This window comes from Corvus hawaiiensis, chromosome 2 (genome assembly GCF_020740725.1).
Source record: "Corvus hawaiiensis isolate bCorHaw1 chromosome 2, bCorHaw1.pri.cur, whole genome shotgun sequence".
In the NCBI taxonomy this organism is placed as follows: Eukaryota; Metazoa; Chordata; class Aves; order Passeriformes; family Corvidae; genus Corvus; species Corvus hawaiiensis.
Window position 1 is genome coordinate 114,554,764 of NC_063214.1, and position 21,460 is coordinate 114,576,223.

Below are 21,460 nucleotides of genomic sequence, written 5' to 3' on the forward strand. Positions count from 1 at the left end.
ACATGCTTCAGGTCTTCCCAGAAATAAACCAGGATTATTATGGAGTCATATTGTTGCTAAAATGCACATTCACATTCATTTACTTTAACCAGTATGTGTCCTCATCAACACAGAGAAACCAACATGATACTGGAATCACAAATGCTTTTTTCCTTGATCAACTCATACCCCTTTACATTTGTTTAAGCAACTTAAGGTTCTTCTACGTACAGAGCAGTATTTACTCAATTGGCAAGACCATTTTAGACAGGCTGTGTAAATACACATTTTCACTTGATGAAGAATGAAACTCTGTAGTAGAGACTAAAAAATACCATAAATTCTAAAGGAACTTACTTGTCAGCAGTGTGAGTCAAAAAATGTGACTAGTCAGCTTTCAGCATAGCTTCCCAGAACCAGAAAAAAAAAGAATGGAAATGCAGAGAACAGCTTGAAACACAGCTGAATTTATTTTAGAATAGGACCCTCATGCATGACTGAACTCAGAATGTGTTGATGCTACTGGCATTTGACAGAAGATTACAGATTGTTCACATGGAAAATTATGGTAATAAAAGGTAAGCTGTGATTCTAAAGTGCTACAAGGCATCAATATAAATTCATATGTGGACACTTTCATCTAATTATAAGAGGCCTTTTCTTCCCAGTTTTGGCATTATTCCTTTAGAACTGATTCAGCTGGAGCAGACTCTCATACTGGAACACGCATTTATATAGACAGTTAGATTAGTACAGCTATGTTCCTAGGTTAGCTTAATTATGCTTCTGTAATTTCCAGGAAAAAATTGTTGGACAGGGAGCAGTTGTAGTTGTTGTTATTAACTTTATTTTTAATTATTTAATTGTGAGTACAGAATTAGTATGTTAGATGACATCTACCTACCTCTGCATTTGACTAATTTGTGAGTAGATAAAGAGCACTTGCTTGTTTTTCTCACATCTCAGTTCAAACCCACGTAGTAGTATCTCGCTCTTAAAAGAATAGGCTTTTAACATTTCTAGGAATAAATTAGTATAATTATTTGAATTTTGAATAATTTTCTCTAATGAACTTCTGTACAGATATGAAGTTAATTTTTTTTTCCTAGTCAATGATCCTTGGCAATTGGTATGTAAAAATTCAAAGGATATTATTCAAATGGATATTATTCAAATGACAGATGACAAAGTACAGTGAGGTAGATAAATGACCTTTGATAGTCTCTCATAAAAGACCAGTGCTCAAAACTGAGACTTCTTCTGTATTCAATCTTACTCATCCTCTACCATCCTGATTTATAAAATATATATCACACACCCAGTGAGATAGGTGGAGTTACCTGTATGATACCATTATAAATCTAACAGATAAAAACATAAGCTATTATCATTGTACCACTCCTATTTCATATAAATACCATGAAAGTTGCAAAATATTATTATCATTATTCCAAACTAATGCGGAATTATTCGGGGATTTAAAATCCAACCCTACGTCATTGTCATAGCTAAACAGTTTCTACCTGTAACCCAGACTTCCAGCAATTAAGACCTTAATGGGTGTCTTGAAATACCCAAACTCCTTCAGGTTTCAGTGTATGTATCTACCCTTTGAATAGTGTATTTTTGTCACTGTTATTTAGACTACAATATTGAGGAGTGGGGTAGGCAGGAGATAGGCATGTGAAGAGGCTTTCTCAGAAAGAAAAACTTTGTGTGGCCCTGCGGTTGCCCAGTCTCCCAGCTCTGTGTGCTTTATCTTCTGGTTTGTGAGTTGCATCATCCTGGGAGTTCAGCTGTCTTAGAAGCTAATTGACTGAAATTCAGCCTTTAATAGCGCTTGGTCTTGATTTTTTAATCACTTTAAAGGTTTGGCTCTGAGGCTTTCAATCAACACGAGGAGTACCCTGGGACTATGTGAAGGCATTAAACACTAACTTGACATGTGCACAGATGATTAAACCTCTGAGAAAGGGAACCTTTGCATGTTGTACCAGGAGGGACACAAGCACAGTTTGTAGAGCTCAGGAAATCAAGTTTTAATGAAGACTGCAGTGCACTGCAATGAGCTGCAGCCAGGACTCAGGAGGAAGTCCTCTGCAAAGCATATTCCACACCTCTGCTCTGTTGTTTGTGTTCACTGTGCACAACAGTGCTCTTCTTGGAATGTTTATTTTACTTTTCTGCCTTCATCTAACCCTCAGCCCATTCCCTCAGTCCAATGATCTTAAGAGATTTCCCTGAATTAAAAGCAAAGTCCCAAAGGATAAGGCAGATGATAAATGCCTGCAAGCTCACAGTTCTCCATGGATATTGTGCTAACGATTTGCGTTATCTTGATAAAACCATGCATTAATAAAGCAACAATAAGGAAAGAGAGAGCATTGGCATTCCAATAATTGGAAATTATGGAATGAAGAATAATTATCACAGTTCAATAAATTAAAGAATTAAATACTGGGATTCCTTTGGAAAACAAAAAAAAAGACGTAATGTGAAGAGATAAACAGGTTAGTTTTATTGGGACTGCCTGAGTGACAGAATAAATGTCAGCATGAATCCTGCATTTAGTTCTGTGCCTACAAGAACAAGGCTTTTGCTACTGAATTCAACATATCCAGGGTTTCACAGAATGCATAACCCTCTCTGTGATGCCTAATGAGCAAAACCATTATTCCTTCTTTTACATTAGGTTCCATTTCGACTTTTTTTTTTTTTTAAGACTGTGTATTTCTGACAGCTCGACTCTCCTACAGAGCCTCTGAGGACACCCCAGTTTGAGCACAGCTATTCTGGCACAGCAGCCTGGTGAAGATGCAGTGTGAATTCATTCAAGAGAGGGGTTTCTGTCAATTTGGGTGTTGTTTTGTTTCCCCCTGCAACATTAATCAAGCCAACAAATGCCCTCTCCTTCAGCACAGCTCCATCAGCAAGGGAGCACCATTATTTTCACACTTGCAGCTGAAATAACTCTGCTGGCAAAACTCCACAGTGCAGGTCAAATCTGAATAACAGCTGAGGGAAACTGTATGACTGATAATAAATAATACATGCTCTGAAAGCCACTGTAACTTATTTGGTTCATCGGATTTAAAGGGACACAGCTGTCCCATGATGGGCTTTCACTCTTCCTGATAATCTGGTTTCTGTGCACTGTGCGTAACCATGCCTGGTAGTAACAGAATAGAAACCATTAGAATGAGTTAATACAGCAGCATTCGCACAGTGTGCATTTCTGATTGCAGCCAGCTCCCTCAGAGCTGCCAAAGAGAAATCTCACAGCTCTAAGAAAGTTTACTATTCACATTACAAGCACCGTCTCAGCAGCCTCCCCTGTGTACAGGATAGGCAGCAGTTCTTAAACTTCATTCCCATGGGCACCTCTACACAGATCCTGCAGGCAGACATGGTCTGGAGAGACTGGAGACAAGCCATCTCCCAGGCAGGAGCTATGCAAAGCTGCTGTCAAGGGGCAAAGCTAATAAACCCTGTGAGAGTGTACCAGCTTGGGCTCAACAGCGTGCCAAAACATCAGCTCCCAGTTGACTTAGCATGCGATGAAAGCGGGTACACGTCTGCCTGTAGAAGACTGAAGGGTGTTTAAATCTCTGGAGCACAGCAAAACTGAAACTTTCTCAATACACTTTGAATATTCAGGACTTAATGAAAATCAGAAGGTCTGCCATTATCAGCGGGATAATGCTTTGCATATTCAGTGATTCATTGCAATACAAGCAGCCGGAATATTACAGACCGGGCTATATATGCTATTAAAAGATCTTGGGTTTGTTATCTTAAGATTATGCAAAATTCAGTTGCTTATGAGGAAATTTCCCCATATCTGGTGCTTGCATAATGCTATTTATTTGTGACAATTTCAGCGCTGATTGGTCACACATACGTGAAAATACAGCTAGGGAACCACATTGTTTTTCCTGTGTTATAAAACAGTCCTGTCAGCTTTTTCATTGAACATTGTGTTTTCTCCAGGTTTTAGAGCAGGATCTTGACCTTTATTTGTGGGTTAATATTTTTGTCAGGGAAAAGTCTTTTGCAACCTCATGAAAATCTGTTCAACTGTCCAGTGAGGACAAAATAAAAAAATCTCAGATTGCACATACTTGTAAAGCCTAATTATAAAACTAATTACAGCCCATAACATGGCTGAATTGCTGTAGCTCCTCAGACTGACCAAACCACACGTGCTATCTATGGGAGGTTGTATTTCAGAAAGATTTTGAACCTTCTGCTCCTCTTAATTTGGTGTGCAGCCAGGGACTGCAACATAGTGAAGAAAACTCTCCTCTGTACTTGGGAGGGAATTGACCTCATCTAATTTTAGTGACTTAAATCTTATATTTCTAGGCTACAAAAAAAAAAAAAAAAAAAAAAAAAAAGGCAAAGTGCAGTGTATGAAGGTGCTGCTGAGAATTTTAACTTTCTGAAAACCCTCTGGGGATAACTACTTTCCTCCAATGACTAGGAAGATAACCTACAAATCATGGTTAGACTAGATGCCTTGCTTGTAAATAGCTATGGAAAAGCAAGAAGAATCTCACTTTTGGTAAGTTTTGCTTATTTTGTAAATTGAATGGGATGCTGATGTAACTAAATATCTTATAACACAAGTATACTGAGTCCAACTCACGTCTGCTTTCCTGACTTCTGGGACCTTGGCACTGATCTCAGTACTGTTCCCCTAACTGCTGTGTCAGTAATGTAGCTCCCACTGCTGAGCACATTTACCTTCTAATGACTACTGTCTGTGATCAGTCACAATGTTTAAGAGTATAAATCCACTAAAGCAAATTTGTTCTCCTTAATAGAGTTCGTTTTAATCTTTCTTGAGTTACAACTACAATGGAATTGGGCGATGCATTACCTCGCCTCTTGGAGCTCTGCTATGTCAAAACAATCCCTTTCCCAGCATGTTACTGCTGATCCCTTACAGTCTTGAAAAACCAAATTCTCAGTTCATCACCAGCTGTTATTTTGTCCTTCTTGTGAGGCATGTAACGTGCTCACTTTTTGACAGAAACATTCACTCATAGCAACTCTGTGACCTCAGAGATTTTTGCTTAACGTCCACAATGCATTTTGTATTTAATGTAATGCAAAAAAAATCAACACTTTATCTGTAAACAACTACAGTACAAGTTGTAGATGTTTTCCCATGCCAGTGATTTCCTGAAAGTCTAAAACAAGTAAGGAAAAAAGTAGTTTATTCCCATGTAAAAACCATGGCGATCTGGATATCGGACTGTGTTCAATGCAGCTAACACAGCTGTGAAAAGATGACCATCAAAGGAAAGCCCATATCTATCTATAAAGGCCCTGAGTGCAATAATAAACCTTCCTGGCCCTGCCCAGCACCCTTAGGGCCTCCCTCAACCCTATCCATGGCTCAGAAGCCCCATTTCAGCCCAACCCCGGATGCCAGTCCCTGCCCCAGTGATGCCACAATCTTGCTGGTCTCCACTGGGAAATTTTGTTGAGTTGAATAAGGTGTTTGTTCAGACCACCAGTTTAACAGGAAAAAAAAAAAACTATTTAGGTTTTAAATAATAAAAGAATAAAAAGTTTCCAAATGGATGGGAAAATGATGGTGCTGATTTGAACCAAATGTTCATGTGTTTGTTTCTTAATTGGTTTTCTTTGGGAAGAAAAAATCCTCATTTTGCATTCATTAATACTGCTAGGAAGGAACTTAATCTTTCCAAAGGGTTATTAACGTTTCTATGTGTGCAGAATAAATATAACACCACCCCCAATCACAGCCACTCAGCCTCATTAGTGAGACATGCTGGGGATAGCATCTTGTCAAACTCATTAGGAATTTCTTGTTGCAATCAAATTTGTCCTGACTTCAGTTGCCAGGGACATTATAATAAGGAGAACAAAACCTTGTAACTGTTCTTCCCCATTTATTAAATTCTGTACTGAATGCAGCATCTTTGTTTCACAGAAAACTATCCACAAGGGCTGATGGAGTGTAAAAATGTTTATGCTGAAATGAATTTTATTAGTCAGTCCTGGACATAGATTAGCATTATTTATTTCTTTGATGTTGCCATGCTGTAACTCTAAGCGACAAACCAGGGATGCAGGAGGATTTTCTCTGTCCTATGAAGCACAGAAAAGCCCAATTCTGTGCTTGAGGAACTCCAGGGCCTTCTGTCAGTAGCACAGCTAATCTCTAAGTTTAAGTAATCTCTGTGTTATTGGAAACAAAATACTCCCAAAACCTTTGTGACTTCTATGTCTCGTAAGTCTATTGATGCCAATGCACAGAGTTCATTTTCACAAGGTGAGTCCCTAAAAATTCACTGCTGCCAGGATGGGTGGGGTCCTGAGGAGCATCAGAGCTGGAATAAGGTAGGGGAGTGGGAATGATGGACCTAATGGCCAGAACTGGGGAAGGGCTGGAGGAAGGAAGGTGGACAAGGGAGGCCGAGGTACAAAAAAGAAGAGAGGAGATCTGGAGGAAGGGGGAGCTAAAAAAAGGTGAAGGAAGGGATAAAAAGGCGAAGGAAGCTCTCCTCACAGTCACAGCAATTAGATCAGCTTAGCTGTCCAGGGAACCGAACCTCTAACTTAAGTCTCAAAGTTTGAAAGGATTGGTCGTCTGGAATTACCAGATAGGTGTTTCCCGAAGTGTGCTTGATCTAGAGATTTTAAAGAGGTCAATTTTGAGTCAAAATTTAACTTCTATATGTTTTAAGAACAAACATTTTCACACTCTGAGACCAATAAAATAGATTACTATTTTTTTTGGTGCACATCAAAAATCAGTTAAACCCAACAACTTTCTGTCTTTGTGTGCCTATGTGTAAAACCCAAAGACAAGTTGAGAAGAAACAGATCATTTTGTAGAAAATCATATTCATATTGAGTGGCACAAAGTGAACATAGGGATAAGAAACGTAGTTAACACCTTCCATTGCAATAACTTCAGAAGCCATCTGAAACAAACAAATGTTTTTCTTGAATAATTTGAATTTTAATCTGATAGTTTTCAGCACTAATGATTTGCATGACTTGAACTGAAATCATTAGTCAAATGCAGCTACAATATAAATTCATAAAGAGTTCCCAGAAGAAATCAAAGATGTTTATATATTATCTAAAGCAGGTAATACAAACATTCTTATGAATTTCAAAAGAGTCAAACCTAAGAAAAAATTCATTGACTTTGAATCAGTATTCAACTGTCAAATAAATTACTTCCTATCTGCATATTTTAAATCTTTCATTTAATAATCAGCATATGCTCAAAAGCAATGCAACGCAATAGTAATACAAACCATTTTTAACATGAAAATTGAATATGAAAGCAAGAAATGGAATTTATTTTTACAATTGTGGTTTGTTTAATGGACATACAAAATACAGTATTTCAGACAACAATGCAAATCTGTTTCTTTCCAAGCCAAATATGAATGTGTGCCCCTGCATTGCATTACTGCTGACAAATTGTCCATAACGTGATATAAAGGCAACTCATGGAAGTATTCAAATGTCTGCTTACTTGGCCTGCCTTCAGACTTTCAAAACAAATTCTAAATATGAAAGTTGCTGTACATTTTATTGCTCACTCCCAATTTCAAATCAGATTTCAAAGACATATTCAGAGCATTCTGTTAGCAAAAATTAGGATAAAAATCTGATCTTCTTTTTGCTGTAGTGAATTTGGTAAAGTCTCCTTAGTTATTAAGTCCAGATATAGTAACTGAATGCATAACAGCACAAATGTAGTGACTATTTTCCTTGGAGAAACAACAAATGTTCTCAGTTATCAAATATTTTGGATAAAATACTACTAACTATGAAGACCACGTAAACACTTCCTTTTTTGTTAAAAAATTTGATATTTTACTAGCCCTGAGTTGGCAAGGGCCACCTCACAGCTGAAATGTAACAGTTGACAACACACATACTGCTGGAGAGCTGGAAAGCAAAATAAAATGTGTTTGCACAAAATTGCCACTGAATGTTTATAAAAACTTGTTTCCCTTGGCACCATAACAGATAAGAAAAGTACTACAGTAAATCACCAAAGTTGCACTGGGGGAATGATGTGTAACAGCAATGGGTTGGGAAAACGCAGCTGCTCCTTTTGAATGTTACCAGTGGAATTGCTCTAGGTCCACAAAGTCCATTTCTTGGCAGGAAGCTGTATAGGAAACCTCAGAGTTCCCAAACAGAAAACAGAAGCAGGAGCTGTTCATAAAGTTTATTGGGTATCTAATTCATCAGGGCTGCACACAACAGCTAAAGACATAAGGCTACATGGTTTTACCACAGATCTGTTTTTTCCCCATCCTGCTCTGAACACCTCACTACAAGATGAAGTGGTATTAAAAAGAGTGCTGGGGTTGTCTTCAATCACTCTGGAAGCCCCCTCTTCTAACAGGTAAGCAGTCTTATCAGGGATACCTCATAGAATCATAAAATACCCTGACTTATAAGGGGCCCACAAGTAAAATTGAGTCCAACTCCTGGCACAGAACAGCCCCAAGAGTCACACCATGGGCCTGAGAGCATTGTCCAAACATTTCTTGAGCTCTGTCAGGCTTGGTGCAGTAACCACTGCCCTGGGAGTCTGTTCCAGTGCCCAAACACCCTCTGGGGGAAGAACCTTTTTCTAAGATCCAACCTAAACCTCTCCAACACAACTTCAGGCCATTCCTTCGGGTCCTGTCACTGTCACCACAGAGCAGACATCAGTGCCTGTCCCTCCTCTCCCCCTCATTGGGAAGTTTTAACTGCAGTGAGGTCTCCCCTCAGCCTCCTCTTCTCCAGGCTGAATAGACCAGGCGCCCTCAGACACTCCCTTTACAGCTTCCCGTCAAGGCCCTTCTCCATCCTCATGGCCTCCTTTGGATGCTTTATAATATCTTTATACCTTTCTTATAATATTGTGCCACAATAGGCATTATGAAAAGGTGTCCAAACAGTCTGTGTAATTCAGGGCTTCTGAATGCTTAAGCATCCCTGGAAAGTAATCTGAGTTCACATATACAATATATGTATGTACACTGCCCAATACACTACTTTTCATTTGTTCCTGTACAACCTCATCCTCTTTTCCAGTTTAGCAAGACTATTGTTCATTCAAATCCTATCCTCAAGCATACTTGCAATTTCTCCACAAATTATCTAACCAGGTAATAAGTATTTTTTCCATTTTATTGCTCCCTAAATGGACCGGGACAACAGAAGAATCCACCAGAAACTCTATTGACAGTGAGATTTTGGTCACTGCTCTCCATGTCTCCCTTGCTCTTCCCTTTCATTAAATACTAGAGAAACCATTCCTAGGTCTTCCTCTAATCATTAACATGGTGACCTTTTTTCTTGTTTGCACCCTCTCTGCATATTGCTCTATAACCTTTTGGTTAGATCCCTCACACACACACCATTTTTTCATACACATCTTCACTCATCTGACAGAGTTTCCTATTTCTGTACTATTTTTTCTTCTCTTTAAGAGCTCATGATTTTGTTAAGATGATTCCTTGTTGGAATCCTGGATTCTGAGAGTTTCAGCCTTTCTTTCAGTGCTGAAAGGCTGAAACTCTCAGAATCCAGGGCTCCAACAGTTTCTTACTAGTTTTCTAAATCCATTGTGGAGATGAAAACTATGGAATGCTTATCAGAACAGCTTGTAGCACTGACCATTGGGTCCAGCTCCAGTGTGGTCATGAAAAGAAAATTACCTTTCTCAGGGGTGCTGGATATTAAAAAGTAAAATCAAGGTGAGAAGGGTGCATATTCAGCTTGAAGGTTAAACTACCTTTCCCCCTGCTCCTGACCACCCACCAGTTATTTGCTAATATGCTGTTAGCTGTGTAGAAACAAGCTAGCATTATTAAACTCCAATAATCCTCCAGTGTCAGTCTATAAATCCCCCTGGCTATCCAGAAACAATAGTTAAGACATTTCAAAACAGAGAATGAATACATCTGAGTCACTTGCTCTTTGCAGTGCTAAGTAAGATAAGCCAAAGGTGAATGATTACATCACTGATGCTGATACAGAAGTTTGATCTTTATGATTCCATGCAGGCCTGGGTGCAGTCCATGGGAAGCCTCTCACTCACTAACATGTTTCTAATATGTGTCATCTAACTTGGTTCAAAACACAGGACTTGGTCAAGTCCACTGCTATTGTCCTTACCCTTACAAAATTCACATTTACATGGAGGTGGTCTGGAGAAAGAGGTACAAACCAGATGATGCAGGAAGGTCCTGCTCAAGATCTAGACTGAAACTCTGCTCAGACCAGATTGCTTAAGGTCATGTCCAGATAGATTTTTAATATCGCAAGGATTGAGCCCCCACAGTCTATCTGGGCAGCCTGTTCCAGTGTTTGACCCTCATTACAAAAAAATAAATTAAATGAAATTTCCCATATTTCAGTTTGTGCCTTTGCCTTTTGTCCTGTCCCCAGGCACCTCTGACAAGAGTCTGGCTTTGTCTTCTATGGGAAAAACACCCCAGCAGATATTTATACACATGGATAAGATTCCCCTGAGCATTCTCTTCTCCAGGCTGAGCAGTCCCAGCTCTCCCAGCCTCTCCAGGCCCTGAATTGCCTCACCAGGACTCAGGAGAGGGGAAGGATCACACTCCACCAGCTGCTGTGGACACTGCCTGATGTAGACCAAGATGCTTTGCCACAGGGGCACATGGCGTGGTCAGCTTGGTGTTCACCAGGACTCCCAGGTGCTTTTCTGCCAAGATGCTTTCCAGGAGGTTGTACAGGATAATTCATCCCCAGGGGGAGGAATCGTCACTTTCCATTGTTCAGCTTCATGAGACTTCTGCTGGCCCATCCCTCCAGCCTGCCAAGGTCCCTCTGAATGGCAGGACACCCATCTGGTCTGTCAGTCACTCACCCCAAGAGATCTATTCTGCCCAGAAAAGAACTGGGGTCTTCTAATCACATCTCTCAATTAACAGAATCATAGCACAGCAGAGGGTTTTGTCACCATTGTGTTGTGACGAAATTCAAGACATGTACTTGAGGACTGTACAGAATAAATGTCCTTCTCCTTAGAAATTTATTTACAACCAGAAGGCACAAAGGTCTGCATATAAGATCATGTCAGTGGAATTCTGACAGCATGAAGTAACATACCAAATAAGTCAATTTCCAGTAATTTAAATTTATGTTGCCTTTTATATTTGGGATACCTGCTCTTTTTGTATGTGTGCCTTGTCACTAAATGTGTGTATTAGATCTATATTGCCAATACTAAAACAGACTTTAAGAAAAAAAAAATGTAGCAATGATTCTATTTTGTTGAGATGTTCTGGAGAGACACTACAAACCACAGAAAGGAAATCTGAGTTGCTGGTGATGTTACAGGGATGCTGAGATTGCTAGAACAGCCCTATTAAATGTAACTGCTTTTTTATTTTTTATATTAAATGGGCTTTCAAAAGCTTTGCATAATGTTATAAAATAAAAAAGTCACTCATCTATTTCCTGTTCTTCTCTTATAAGTGTGGAAATATATTCCAAAGTCACATGGTGGAGTCTAGCAGTGTGAATCTGAAATCACTTATTTCCACAAATACCTTGGGAAATGGAATTTCCCCAGCAGTTTTCAGAGCCTCTTTTAAGAATGGTATTATTTGATCAGCTATTTGTTTCTTCTAGATTTTACGAATATTCTGAATATTCTCACATTCTTATTCAGTAAGAAACAAACCTACTTGGAAGCCCTGATTAGAAAGTTGCTTATTTTTTTGCCCCAGTCAGGATCTGGGCATATAATCTTCAGTTCCAAGGTCTACAACTGTCTTAAATAACTTGCAGGTTCATGTCATGTGGTGCTGGGTGGTGGTGGTTTCTAATGTGTAGGGAAGAACTGTACAACTGAAAGACCCAGTTCGTTCTTAAATATTTCTATTTATTTGCTTCCCTTTTCTGTTATTTTTTTTCAACACAGAAGAAATTACGAGATACAGGATTAGCCAGGATCAGAAAAATAACCATGGCACTTTCCCTCGTGCCATATAGAGGCTATCAGTCAAACTAAAAAATACATTATAAAAACAATGGTATAGGACTTATATGCAGATTGCTCTCCATACTGAAGTTACAGAACAGAAATATACTTGCAATTACTTTGTAATATTTGGCTCTGATCAATTGTACACGTGTGTGATCTACAGCAGTTCAGATGAACACCTTCACAGATGCAAAATGGTGCTTTCTGAGCAATTCACAAAACAACTGGAACACACATCAAACCCTGTCAGTGTTTGAGGAGGGAGTGGAGCGAATCATAAATTAATTTTTGAAGGAACAAAGCCATTTAGATGTGAGCAGTCATTCAGAAAACTAAACATTCCAATGTTGCTTTGCTGGAATAATGAAGGATTATAAAAAAATTCAAAATATTTGAGTCGAGTTAATGTATTACACAGTGATATTTAAATGCACTTGAAAACAGCCCAAGAGTGTAGAATTTGTGCATGTGGTGTAAGTTCCCAGAGTGCAGCGGGAGCTGCTTAGTGCAGCAGCAGCATCAGGGTCATGATGAGACATTGAGAACATCACTCACCAGGGAGTAACTCCCCCCTGACTAAAAGGCACCTTTAGTGGGCTCTAAGAACCAGCTAATTTAGCCCTATGTGGCTGAGAGGATACTGCTCCAGTCCAGGTCTCAGGGCTGAGGACTGGAGGGGGGAAATGAATATGCTGGAAAATATCATGCAGTTCCTCACAGCAATCATTGCTTCTTTAGATCCTGCATTCTCACACTGAGACATCAGAAGTTCCAAAACTACATGGCAAACTAAAATGAAGGGATAAAAGGAGGAGGGAAAATCTGTGTTGTTTTCTTGTCATCAGACTAACCCCTTCAGTGCTGAAGTTTCTCATTTTTCAGGAGAAGAGAAAAAGTCACAGAGCAGGAAATAATGGAGTAGTGAGGGCATTGGATCTGCATGTGACACGGCACTTAAGAAGCCTCTTGGCTTTACATTTGTTTGCTTTGCTTGATGGCAAAGAAACAATAAACCAGTTACATTTATGTGAAAAGTGTGGCACCCAGAGAATTGTTCTAGTGCAGGGTACATATTAGCTGTGCAAACACAACGCACAGCATAAACAGGAAAACTCATATGTGAGTTTGAAAGGCAGCACTCATGATAATCCTTGACAGTAAATCACACTTTATTTGTTCCTTTGCCCATTTCAAGCAAGTTCTGTAAGTATCTTTACTCATAACATATTACTCATACAAAAAATAAGAAGGCTTTGTAAGGCACGCTTCCTTTATACATGTACTCTGTGCCTAAATTTAGGGTACATACAACAATATATTTTTCTAGAGTATCCCAGCTATTGTGCTGGGACACAATTCTGCTTCCTCCCATTTTTTAAGTCTTGTCATAAGAAGAGCAATAGCTTTTGAACTTCCATCTCTCTTCAGCCAAAATCCTTGTTTCTCCCACTCCTCGTCCTGGTCCTGGGCTGCATCATAAAGATAATTTTTTCACCCCAGAAAAGTCTGGCTGAATTCTCACTTTTGTATCTATTTCTTCATGTTTTAGGAGTAGACCCCCTGAAAGTACCCTGGAGTTAGAAGCAACTGTGTAATTGTCTATGACAATCTTTTCCAACTGTGCAATTGTCTATGACAATCTTTTCAAAATCAAAAGACTGTTTACTCTTAGAGATGAAAGCAGATATGACCTAAAAATTATATTTTAATATTAATTATATTAAAGCTATTTCTGTACCATGACAGAAGTTGGGAAAAAAATTGAGGTTTGAGACTTTTTTGTGAAAACTGAGAGTCATTCAAACTCTCTAAATTGGAGAGATGGATTTGAAAAGTGGACTGTTGGATAAGAAAATGGTTGGATGGTTGCACCCAGAGGGTGGCAGTCAGTGGCTCAGAGTCCCAATGACACCAGTGACAAGTGGTGTCCCTCAGGGGTCTGTTTTGGGGCCAGCGTTATTTAATATCTTCATCAATGTCAAAAGCATCAAGTGTACCCTCAGCAACAGGATATTAGGGCCTTCAGGTGGGTTTACTACTGCTGTTCTCATGAATACTTAAGTATTCGTATGAAGTGACACATCTCCAAGAAGTGGGACCCAAATGTTCCTCCCATGTATGCAAAGTAGTAGAATCAGGATTTGAATTCATTTTCAAAAATCCAAGGAAGGTACTTGCACAGCAAAACTATTACCTATACTAAATGGGCTTCTTTCTGTTCAGAAATTCCACCTTGGACAAATAGTTTAAATTTTATTAAACTATATCCTTAACAACAGTAAGATTCCCCAGTGAGTTATACTCAAGTATTGGTCTGTTTATATGCCTACACTCCTTTCAGCAAGGCTCAATGCAAGTTTTCTCTCTTCCAATATGGCCGTGACATTTCTTGTCCTCTGTTCCCAGTGTTTTCTAACTTTTTCATTGCCCTTTTGAGCTTTTGCCCCTAAGCCCTCACAAACAAACTGTGCAATGCACCTGGAATCAAGGAAGAAAGTGCTGCATATTTATTAAGTTAAATATTTTCTCCTGACCCTTATAAAGAAATTTTTCATCTATTGCCTTTCCTGGTTATTTCCCAACCACCTGCTATTAAGTTAAACAGATATGGTTGAATACTGCATATTCAAACAACCTCTAGTAAGTATTCGTAAATTATTACATGAAAACTCCCTGCCTTCCAAAGGAAAGCAGATGTAAATTCAATTCTCTTGGAAACCTAACCTCTGATGGTGTGTGCCTCTCTCCATAGGCACTGCTGACCATTTGTTGTCAGGGCCTCAACAAACTTTCAAAGAGCAGAGGTATTTTGTCTCCCATTGATTCAAGGGATTGGAGTTTCTAGATTCTGTCAAAGAACTGTCAGGCACATTAATGTAACTTCTTTTGTTTAAAACCTGATGGTCTCAGTGTCAGTTCTCAGCTGACATGTATGGAAGCACTAACTTTTATTATAGGTTAAGATTCATTAAAGAAGCTGACACATGGCCTGAGCTATTGCAAACTGTGTCTCATCTTTCAGTTCTCTCAACTTCTCTGTGACTGTAGTGTTACCTCATTCCTTTTTTGCTCACTGTCAGTTGTCTCTTAATATAAAAGAAAGTTTAAAATACCTGGTATACAGCATAGTAACCCACCAAAAATTTGACCCACAAAAATTCATATTCATATTGTTCTTATTCATTGAATCTGAAGACAGCAGCGATGTAAACTTTAAAAAAACCCCAAAACACTGCATATTTATAGGGAACTTCAATTCCATTTTCACACAATAAATGGTATTTTATGCTCCACACCATTTAGACCTCAATCTCTCTTCTGGCAAGCCAAGCCAAGCTGTTATTTTTTGTGGATTGTTCCTAAGCCATTTATAATCAGGCCACGGCACCACTGACAACAGCACCTTTGAAGTCAGGAAGGGATTATTAATTTGCTGTGAATTTTCTGAGAAGCTTTATCTTCTTTCCATACACATCCATTAAAAGTCATAGAGGCAAAAATGAAGGTACCAGTCACAAACAAAATTAAGCTATCAAACTCTCTGGTTTCAGATTAATTCTGGGCAGTGCAAAAAGCCAACCAACCTTTACTTTTTAATGTGGAACATGGCATTTTAGGGTTCTTGAAATGCACCTTCCAGTGCGGGTGAGGTCTGAGAGCACTCAAAGGCTCAGACCTCCGGGCAATGAGCCCCACAGCTCCGTGCAGCCACCCTTGGAGAGCACGGAAGAGGAAAATCATTACTTGTGGCACAATTTTTAGCTCTCCATCAAAGATCACAGTTACCAGTGTGTGTGTGTGTCTGTGTGTGTCTTCCCCACAGGAAAAAACTGCGTCTATCTATACAGGTCGGACACTGTGAGGAATTTCTTCACAGAAAGGGTGATGAAATACTGGAACGGGCTGCCCAGGGAGGTGGTGGAGTCACCGTCCCTGGAGGTGTTAAAGGAAAGACTGGACGTGACAGTGCCACGGTCTGGTGACACGGTAGTGTTCGGTCATAGCTTGGACTCGATGATCTCCTAGGTCTTTTCCGACCTAACAGATTCTATGTTTCCGGAATACAAACTTTAGGACTGGAAACACCTTGGCGCGGAGGCTCCGTGAGGCCACGGCAGCCGCACCCGCGCTCCTGACCACCGGGGAGTGCTGAGCCCCGGGCTGCGACCGCGGAGAGCTCCCGATGGAGGGGCGGCTGAAAGGATCACCCTGCCCCGGGGAGGGCGCCGACGGCCACCCTGCGGGGCCGCTGACCCCCGGGCCGGCTCTGAACAGGGGCACCGGGGCAATGGGCAGCGGAGCACGGGCGGACGCGGCGGGACACGGGCCAGCGCGGCGGGTCACCCTCAGCCTCCCCCCGCCTCACAGCCTCCCTCGGGCTGCCGGGCGCATGCGCGGAGGCGCCACCCGCTTCGCCTGGCGCGCAGCGGGCGTTGGGGCAGCTGCGCTCGGGTACCGCCGGCCCTGCTCCGCAGCCGAGCGGCGGCGGTGAGTGCGGGCTGGGGCGGTGAGTGCGGGCAGCGCGGGGTGCGGGCAGGGGCAGCGCGGGGTGCGGGCAGGGGCGGCGGTGAGTGCGAGCAGGGGCGGTGAGTGCGGGCAGCGCGGGGTGCGGGCAGCGCGGGGTGCGGGCAGCGCGGGGTGAAGTGCGGGCTGGGGCGGTGAGTGCGGGCAGAGCAGGGTGCGGGCGGGGGCCGCCGGCGGGAAGGAGCTGCCCGGCGCGGGGACCCCTGAGGGGAGGGAGAGGGGAACGCGCCCCACCGCCCTCCGCTCCTCGCCGCGCTCCGGCGGCCGGCAGCCGCCCGGTAAACTCTCCTCCAGGGGGTTGTGCCATTTCCAGTTAAGCTGGGGGAGAAAATGTGTGGAGTGTATTGAACAAAGGAAGAATCCTGCGGAATTTCTCTTTTGGAAAAGGTTAGCGACTCTCTCCAAATTAGGCAGCTGGTACATTTTTCTCTGAAGTTTTAAAAAACACCATCCCCCAAAACAAACCCGCAGAGCACAGCCGCAGCCATACGAAGCTCTCGTATTCCTGTTAAAACTTTTTCCACTGTCGGCAGGGTCACTCAAAGGCCTCGTCTGTGCTGGAGCTGTGGTGGCCTGGACAGGCTGAGGCTGTGGATGCTGGGGTGGGAAGGTGTCTTTGGGAATGAGCCCGACCCTCGGGGGCTCTGGGGGACCTCTGCTAGGCCTGGCGCTGGCAAGGGAGCAATTCATCCACAGGAAACAGGAGGGGCAGAGGGAGCCTCAGTGTTACCACAGTTGAAGCTGGGATTGAATGTTGCATTGGTTGAGGAGTGTGAGAGCAGGCAGTGATTGGGCTCGTTGGGAACAAAACAGAGAGGAATGAAGCCAGTGAGTCAAGGGAAGCTATAAGCACATGAGAACAGTTGAAAGCATTTCAAGTTTTCATAGAAAAGTCTGGAAAGAGAAGAGGGACAGTTGTGCAGATGTTGGTGTTCCAGACTAAAATCAAGACCTTAAATTTATTACTACTATTCAATGTTACTGAAAAATACCCCTAGTTGTGCTTTTTCTCCTCATTACCACCTTCTGTACCGTCTTCTCCCCCTGCTGGCACCATTATTGATACAGCAATGAGGCGGAGTGGCACGGAGCATTACCCACAGATTCACACTGACCTTTTAAACACTTTTTCTGATTAACCTAGTTAGTAATCACGTCTGTTCCCCATCAGGATGCTTATACTGGCTCAAGGAAACGTGTGGTTGGGAGCAAAAGAGGTTTTTTTTAGTTGTCCGTAAATGAATAGGTGTGCGTGTAGAAGCCCTGTTTTTAATGTACACGTGTGTATTATACACAGACACATACACACACCTGTGCAAAGGGATTGTGCAACTGGGAGGTTGAACGTCCTGGCCCTTGTGTTGAACAGAGGGAGTGCCATTGATAAAGCAATTGTGGGGGAGGTTTACAAGTGCAAGAGGTGATGAGCAGTCTGAGGAGACTTACCTAGTAAAGGTGAGTAAGATTGCAAGAGTAGTTCTTGCTGAACCAGGGGAGTGAGATTAGAAGCCAGAGAAGAGAGGACAGGGAACTTCTGTGTGAGAGTACTGAATAGAACAAGAGACTTTCACTTATGTGTTTAGTTTCAGCCATGTCACTTCAACTTCTTTTAGACTAGAAAACTTTATTTTCTAGAACAGATTAGGCTAGAACCTGGGATTCCAACTATCTCTCTTTTCTTGGAACTAGCAAATATCAGAAAATCCCCGGGTGAAACATGGATTATCCTTTTCTCAAGCAAGTTCATCCAGAAATTTGGATGATCAAGGGAATCATCCTTCCATTCCACATGACGGATGTTAAGATAAAACTGTGGAGATCAGATCTGGTCCAGGCAGGATCTGATTTTTTTCAGGGTATTCAGAGTTCAGTGTCCTCATTTATGTTAAGTGTACAGGTGCAAATAAATTGAATGTCTGTTCTAAGCCTGTTATGCTTTTGCAAATCAAGCACTCAGATTTTGGGAGAGGCATCCCTAAAATAAAATGTATGTAGTTGGTGTCCACATTGGAACAGCATTTTTAGATAATTTATCTAGAGTCATGAATAAATTATCTGGCAAAAGCAGCATAACATATACTTCAGGACAGTGCTAACTTTAGACTACAGCAGTGTGAACCGTTTTTGTTTGCTCTGCCATTTTAAACATTTAAAACCTCCCATTTCCTGTGATCCTCTTGTCCATCATTTTGTTCTGCCTGCCTCTGTGACCTCCCTCACTTGTGATAGTGTAACCTTTTCTGTATTCTTCTGGTGAGGCAGATCACAGGATCAATCAGGTTGAAAAACAACTTACCTGGCTTACTTTTGATTTCTTACCTGGCTCTTAGAAACAGCTGGACAGGCAGGGAACAAGAGATGTGGTTGGTACCACTTACCCCAAGTTTGAGTACTGGGAAAAAACTAATCCATTTTGCCCCTCTGCTATTATTCCAATAAATTTCTTCCCATTTACTCACCAAGTAACACCAGATTCCTATAGGCAAGAATTCTAATTTCTTTTTTTTTTTTTGCACCATCCTGTTAAAAGCTTTTGCTTTCAGTTTCTCAGCTCAATCCTGAACTTGGTTGCTGGTTTTCATCTTGCTCTTTCATGAATTCCCGTCAGCTGTGTTTCCAGGATGCTTTCTGGTCTGGCTGGTGTTTCTTTAATGGTTGTTTTGCTTCAGCCTCCAAAGACAATCCATTTTCTTCTCCCCACCATTGCTTCCTCTCCCCCTTCCACTTTATAAACAAAAGCACTTGCAGTGTGCAGTAGAGAACCCTACAGAGCTGGCAAAGGAGTGGCCTGAATGACCTAATGGCTCGTCTGTTCTCCTGCCAGCTGAGTTCAGATGTTGGTAACTATTTGATCTTGTAAAATCTAATCTGACGATACCCAGCCTTTTCCTTGTTTGCCTTTGCTTGTCTTACTGATTCTTGTTAAGTAAAATTTGATACACGTTTGTGAAGTCTGAAATACACTTAACCCATTCTTCTCTTGCTAACAATTTTGATGGTGCTGATTATCAAGTAATATGTGTTTTGATCAAGATTGCTGAATACTATTATTAGAATAGCTACATTTCAAAAGCAAAGCCTGTATTCATACTGAAAGTTAAAGAAATTGCATGCCAGCTACCTAAAATCACACCATGGATTTTGGCTTGCTAAGAAAACTCATCTGTTGAGAGCTCTTTTGTGCCTATTTCAGGCTGTTGCTTATTTTTAATAATGTACAATCATTATGTAAAATAACTTTAAATAAAAGGCGTCTGTTCAGAACTACATTTATAAAATCAGGGAAGAAATACATTTGCACGGCCCAATATATTGGAGTTAGCATCCGAGGCTGAGACTCCTGGATAATGTAGTAGCTCAAGAAGTGTTGCCCATTTTCAAACCAGGAATGCTGCTTTGTGTAAACAGATTATTTTTTTGAGCATAGATGTCTTTACATGAGGGAGAGAGAGACTATCCTGCAATTGCATCTTGAAAGATCTTTGAGATCCCTTGCATTTTACACATTTCATTGTGCATTTTACCTGCTCAGTGTAGTGTTTCATTTAAAGTATTTGAATCAGCATTCTCATGTGCTTCTGAAATTACTTTTGAAAGGTAGCATATCATGTTTGAAAATACTTGACATACTTCCAGTTTTTCATTTTAGTGGTTAGTCTGTACCAATATGATTACTCCAAGAGTGGTCAGATTAAGTGACATTCAAGCTAAAATCCAGACACCATGTGAAGTGTAGGATGGGAGTAATTTGTCGTAGTGAAGTATTCATTGTATCACTTGAAACTGCAGAAAATCTGTATTTGCCAGAACTCTAGGGTGGGTGAGATTTTTTTGTTTGTTTGTTTACGCCAAGAATTGTGGTAATTCTGGATATTCCTGTGTTGCTGAGCTCTTTGTTTTCCTGTAGTATAACAATGGATGGACTGGTTTCAAGATTCACTTTACAGCAATTCTTCATTAAAATCCCAATCGCTAAATTAACTGCTTAACTGTCTAAACTGTAATATTTATTGTAAGTAGCTGCATTTTAAAATGTTTCCTACTTGGCATTGAAGAATGACTCAAAAAGCGAGAATTTGTTAGGTCACCGGTGTGAAGGCAGTTTATGAAATCCTAGCCGGAAAATTCAGAAATAGTGGCTTCATCAGACATGTGAACTTTTGCACCTGGCTGTATCTCTGAGTTTATCAGTGAGCTGTTTACTGACCTTGTGTCCATTCTTCAGCTTTTATTTGCAGACTGTAACTCTTCAAACTATTTATTAAATAAACCTGGGAGGAGAAACAACTTTCTGTTTGTCGTTCTGTCCCTAGTCTCTATTCTCATGGCTATGGGGAGTGGGGAAGGGTTAAATGAGGTTTCATTGTCAGAATTAGTTAAATCTCCTGCTGGCTTTCGTATAGATTTCTCCCATGGCAGCTGAAATGAGCTCAGTCTGTGATATTTTATTTCAATACTGCTGAGCAGATCTGAGTATCAGGAATGGAATGGACTCACTGTGCTATTTTCTGTTTGCTGCTGTTGGTTGTCAGAGCTGTGGGCAGCAGCAAAATAAAGGCTTGGCCTATTGAATGTGCGGCTGCGTAAGCGGCTTAATTGGTCTAAGCTTCTGTCACTGCCTGAAAACACGAGTTCTTCCTTTTCCACTCCATCCTTGCTGGGTTTTGCATTTTGACTGCTTCCCTGGTGTTCTGCAGCCAACTGCATCAGGGAGCTGATCTGTTTTATTTTGAAACAAGCGAGAAAGTGAGAAGGTGAACAAACTCATCTTTTATGAAAAGGCCGCTTAGGGTGAACTGTAAAGAAGTGCCCAACTACAAGCTCATCAGATCTGCAGTTCTCAAAAATGGAAGTATCAAAGCACTTTCACTATGGCTGTTTGTTAGGAACTTTTGGCAAAGGTTTGATCAAAGTTTTCATCTCAATAGAAGAAAG

The 21,460-nt window shown here is 41.0% G+C and overlaps 1 protein-coding gene and 1 long non-coding RNA gene across 3 annotated transcripts in view; both read left to right on the forward strand.

Annotated features, from left to right (window-relative positions):
- Positions 1 to 4,391: 4,391 nt before the first annotated feature.
- LOC125321823 lies at positions 4,392 to 11,385 on the forward strand. The gene is made up of 3 exons (XR_007201700.1): positions 4,392 to 4,543; positions 8,284 to 8,392; positions 10,432 to 11,385. It is a non-coding gene; the product is annotated as an uncharacterized LOC125321823 (long non-coding RNA).
- A 5,023-nt stretch (positions 11,386 to 16,408) lies between these two features.
- Positions 16,409 to 21,460, forward strand: part of PRRG1 (proline rich and Gla domain 1) — a 30,955-nt gene continuing 25,903 nt past the window's right edge. The window contains exon 1 of one of the 2 annotated variants that reach the window (XM_048288871.1): positions 16,409 to 16,508. The gene's annotated coding sequence lies outside the window, so the exon portion shown is untranslated. The remainder of the gene's footprint in view (positions 16,509 to 21,460) is intronic. The other variant, XM_048288856.1, reaches the window with a different exon arrangement.